Source organism: Octodon degus, unplaced genomic scaffold (genome assembly GCF_000260255.1).
Source record: "Octodon degus isolate 3935 unplaced genomic scaffold, OctDeg1.0 scaffold00104, whole genome shotgun sequence".
In the NCBI taxonomy this organism is placed as follows: domain Eukaryota; kingdom Metazoa; phylum Chordata; class Mammalia; order Rodentia; family Octodontidae; genus Octodon; species Octodon degus.
The window spans coordinates 4,499,360-4,504,822 of record NW_004524680.1 but is presented as its reverse complement, the minus strand read 5'-3'; positions in this window follow the sequence as shown (position 1 = coordinate 4,504,822).

The window sequence follows — 5,463 nt, the reverse complement described above, 5'->3', positions numbered from 1 at the left end:
GCTCTTAATTTCTTTTTTTAAATTAATTAATTTATTTACGTGTGTGTGTGTGTGTGTGTGTGTGTGTGTGTGTGTGGCCAGCTCAGCCCCCCAGGGGGCGGGGCTGGCTGGCATGTGGTCCTGGGGGATTGAACCGCGGTCCCTGTGCTTTGCTAAGCTTGTTCTAAGTAGGTGCTTTAGACCACTGAGCCATCTCGCCAGCCCTCTTAATTTCTTATAAATTTTAAAATTTTTTATTTTTCCAATTTACATGCATATGTCTGGTAATTTCAATAACTAATTTGAAGAACTTCATTACAACAAATACTATTAAATTCGTATTATTTTTAGTGAAATTCTGTGTCTTTGGTAAATTTTTCTTTTTTAATACTGTTTTGTATTCTCTTTAATAAGTTTTAAAAATTTTCAAAAGAAAAGAAAAGTCTGCCAATCAGGTGGTTGATTTTTAGCTTTTCTGCTGGGCTTTTCTTTATCAAATGCTACAACCCAAGCCTTTACAAATGGGTTAATTCTTAAATGTGAATATGTTTGTATGCTCTCTCTTGTTCTCGCTCTCACTGTCTCCATCACACTAGAGATGGCAAACTTAGGTCCTTTTCATTGACCTATATTCCCATCCTCTTTTAAATTCATGCATTTATTTTTGAGACAGCATCCTGCTGACATAGCCCTGACCTGGAGGTCCTCTGGCTCAGCCTCCCAGAGTGCTGGGATCACAGCCCTGTGCTGGCACTCAGCTACTTCTCTTTCCCTTGAGGCTCCCTGTTTAGTGCCCTGAGTTTAAGAAGTGCCACATCTCTGCACTCCAGCCAGTTTCTAAGAAACTTTCATCTCCATTCGCAGGTCATGGGTTTGGGTTCATCAGGAAGCACGCAGAGAGAGAAACAACAGGAAATACCCGTGAGAAAGGGTGGAGGAGGACAGCGAAGAGTCTGGGAGGAACATGGATGAGGCTGGGATGCCTCTGGGAGGAGCCTCTGCAGTTGGGGCCCTGAATGGACTTGATTCCTCCAACCCTGCAGTCCTGCAGCTCCATTCCCTCCATGAGGGGTGTGTGTGTGTGTGTGTGTGTGTGTGTGTGTGTGTGTGTGTGTGTGTAGCATGGCAGATGTGGATGTAAAGTGATGGCCTGGGGGCAGTGCCACCTCCTCAAGTGGTCACCCCACTTTTGTGAACACCAAGAAGACTCCAAGGGCTATGCAGGTGACAGAGGATGAGGGGCCACGCCTGGCCGTTGCCTGCAGTGGGTTTCCACAGACTGAGTGCTGAAATTTCAAGAATTTCATAAATTGGTTGTTGGGCACAAATTAGAAACACAATTAATTATATAAACACAAACAAATGCACCAAGTAAATGTAAAACATTAAAGAACATTGAACCAACCCGTTCCTGTCTGATGATTTCAGGGCATCTTGCTGTTACCCAGCTCTCTAGGCTGCCTGAACCTGGCTGAAGTTGGTGCAGGCAGTGCGGGGTGCCCACCACTCCCGTCTCCTCTTCACCAGCCGTGGGAGGCATTTCTACCTCGACATCAGAAGGCGCGCATTCGCGGGCTGGCCTACTGAGCTGCCCGTGGCCTCAACTTAAGAAAACAGTGGCTACTGAACGAAATAAGTTGCACACAAGTTTTTAAAGACTTCATGGATTGATTCTCTTATATCAGAAACCCAAAATATAAAGAAAGAGCAAAATAAGAGACAGATAACAGGAAGTGGAAGGAGGCCTTTCCAGTGGGCAGGGGACCGAGAAATGGGGGAGGGGAAGAAGGAGGAAAGAGGGCTGTGCACGCATAGCACCTCCCCACAAGGAAGAAAGCACTACGTACTGCAAACACGAATGAATAAAAAATAAAATATGAAAGCACTGGAGAAAAAGCTTAGACAGAAATTCATTACGCATGTAGCTGTTACTTTTACACAACACAAAACAGTGAGCACAATCTTAGAATATTTCAATCACTCAGTAATCTATTCCACCTCACTGGTGAAGCAGTGGAGTTGTGTGTCTTTTGTTTATTTGAGACAGGGTCTCACTATAGAGTTCAGCTGGCCTCAAACTCGAGGAGATCCTCTTGCGTCAACCTCCCATTTCTTTAGCTTCATTTGGTGCTACTCAAGAATGAAAATAACAGGGGCCAGGGAGATGGCTCAGTGGAATAAGCACTTCCCTGGCAAGTGTAAGGGCCTGAGTTTGATCCCCAGTTCCATCACAATAAATAAATAAATAAATAAATAAATAAATAAATAAATAAATAACAGAATGAAAGTATCAGCCAAGATTCTTGTCACCAGTGCTCAGCCATCAGCCCTATAGACACAGCCAAGATAGAGCATTCTGTGAGCTTGAAAACTATTAGACAACTGTGCTTTTTAAAATTATTTGTAAAATAAAAGTCATGCACCCTCTGTACCAGTGAGGCTGGTCATATGTGAACATGCGCAAACCTTTTCCAGAGAGCCTCAGTCGCCAGTATGCCTGACCCCAGGATGGGAAAAGGAGAGGAAGGACGTGATCCAGGATGGAGCGCAAAGGTGGCCAGACATGCTGCTACTAACTAGGAGGGCTGGGGTCTTATAGCCCACACAGTGTTGTAGGCAGAGAGGCTGCTGTGCTGGGGGGGGGGCGCGGTGGCTAGAGGGTGGAAAAGGGCTGGAGCAGGACTGGCCCCTGCTGATGCTTATGGGGCGCCCTGGAGAAGGTAGGCAGGGCCCTGGAGAAGGCAGGCAAGACCCTGGGGAAGGCAAGCAGGGCCCTGGGGAAGGCAATCATGACCCTGGGGAGGAGCAGAGCTGTGGGGTGGCGACAGAGGAAGGCGAGGATCCACCTGAGTTCCTCAGCCTCAGGATGTGGACCTGTCCACCAGGAGCTGCTCCCCAGCCAGCACCTGACACGCTGTCCAGGACGGGCCAGGGGCCACTTCTGCCTAGACTGGCTTTTGGGCTCTGACACCCATCCTCTTGTTTCGTACTTTTGTTTGCTTCTGAACACCCCAGGAACCGAGTTTCAGCCCTGCTTCCCAGCTTTTCCCAGCACCTGCTTGACTGGAACTGGGCTCCACCTCTCAGACCTTTCCTGGGCAGACACCTCTACCTGTCTGGGAGGCTGGCTCCTCCCTGATGCTTCTAGGGGTCATTGTGCCCCCTGGTGGCAATGACAAGGACATTCACTCACAGGGTTCAGATGCCTGCCCTGAGCTTCCATGAACACCACAACCCCCTCAAGTTGGGGATCTGAGGACTTCGGCCCAATCTGCCCACCTAGACAGAAGGAACTGAAAAGCAGAGGTACCCTGAGGCAAATCATCAAGGGAGTGTATAATATTGGCCGGGGGGTGGGAGTGGAGCCCACTCTGGAGCAGAGACCAGAGCCACCCCCCTATTCAGTCACTGCTCTGCAACATGCTTTAGGCTATTTAAAGAGGGGCCGGAGCTGTTCCCAGACTCATCTGACCCAGGAGAGAGGGCTTTCCTGGGCTGTCTGTCAGGCTCAGGCCCAGGCCTGCAGCTGAGGTGGTTCTGTGCATCTGTGGGGAGCCACTTGGTGACATTTCCCCTCTCATGTGGTATTTGTTGGGGCAGTTGCTGCTCTGGGACTGTAGCACTGTTTTAGATGAAAGACTAGGGAAGGGGCTGATAGCCAGGGCATGGCCCTCCTCCCTGCAGGATCTTCCTGTGACATGCTGGTGCCTCCCCTCCTCATAGGCCCAGGCTGTGAGAAGCACGCTGGCCTGTGCCTGCCACACCCCAGTGCTAGCCCTTCCCCTGTTACAACAGTGAGTTGTTTCTCCATACCTCCCATGCAGGGAGCAGGAGCTGGCCCAAGGTGAGCACTACTGGCCTCACCACAAGACAGGCTGAGGTGGCTGGGGAAATGTCCCTTTCTCACTCCTCAGTGTAGCACTCTGAGAACTCGGTCTCTGGGTGGCAGCTACAGGAGGCAAAGGGCTGTCCCTCCCTCCAGGTCTGAAGGAGCACCCGGGCCCTGGTGGGGGTAGCTGAAAAGCAGAAGGACACCAGGCAGCAGTGTGGAGGCTGCTGTCCCCTGTGCTCAGTATGGGAGGTCAGGTTCTGAGGTGCAGTGGAGCATCGGGAGATGGGGCCAGAGTGTGATGGGGAGAGCGAGTGTCTAGAGCCTCAGTCTCCCCTTAGAAACCCTGCTGGGGGCAAAGGTCACTCACCAAGCCTTCCATGATGGAGACCTCAAAGTCTCCCTTTCCCTCCTCAACTCCCTCCTGACCAGGCAAGTACTCCTTCCCCTCTGCCAGCAGCCAGACCCCAGCTGTGGCTCCTGGGCCTTAGATCTTGACTGTAAGGAACCATACAGGCACTTGTGGGAAGCCTCAGTGAGGATAGGGAAAAATTCAGCATTGGGGCAGGGTCTGCTGTACAGCTCTCGGCCCCATCTCCCAGCACAGCCTTTCCCTCCAGACTTGCCTCAGTGTCCCTGGCTATGTAGAGACAGTAGCTCCCTGTCACCATCTCACCCTGTTCCAGACTTTCCAAAGGGGATCTGGGGGTAAGAGGAGAGCTGAGAAGTGGGCACAGATGTCTGGGGACCTATGGGGAGGCAAGGGGACCAGTGTCAGGTGTAGGAGATCGAAGCACCAGGCTGTAGAAACACATCATTGAAAGCAGCTCATGAAGAAGGATGCAGCCGCCTCTGCCTCCGCTGCGCTCTTCCTAGTCCCCAGTCTGAGCACGTCCCCCTCACCTGGAAGTCTAAGGCCTGGGCCTGTCTCTAGCACAAATCCTGTGATCTGGCTTAGCCAGTCTCCCACCTCAAGGTTCCTCTCTGTCATGTCTGCCCGCCCACCCTCTCCCGCTGGCTCCCCCCAGCTGTCTGCTCTGCTTTGAGCTGGCTCAATCTCCATCCTCTGTGTGGTCTCGTGTGAAGCCTTCCTCGCCTGTCTAACACACAACTCCAAGTAACTTCACTGTAGCAGTTAGCGTAAAGCCTTGTGCACACTGGCTCTGGCACGGTCCAGTTGTCAGGTGCATCAGGAAGTTGAGTCCAAACCCTCCTGCCCTCCTCATCCAGGCCCTTCTCCAGCCGAGCTCTCTTGTGCTCAGCAGACAAGTGCTGATCGAGGTCCAGTGACCAGGGACTTCTTGTGCTTTAGTAAGAAATTACCTGTTCTTTGTCACCAGTTCCTGAGGCACAGCTTCAAGTCCTTGACATTTTTAAGTGAAGTGAGTTTCTTTGGCTATTCATAGGGACCCTGAGTTTATACTAATCATCTGTTTTAAGTTTCAAGGGAGGACAGGCCACCCCAGGAAAATGAGTTTGTGATCAGGGAGCAGAAATCTCACCACCTGACCTTCAGATGAGGAGTCTGGCAATGAAGCTCAGGCCTTCTTGTTGGCAGTGAAAGTTCTGAGACACACCAAGTCCCAGACACACAGCCAACAGATATGAATCAAGGAAGAAAGAGGGAGAGGGAGCCAGAGATGGAGATGGAGAGA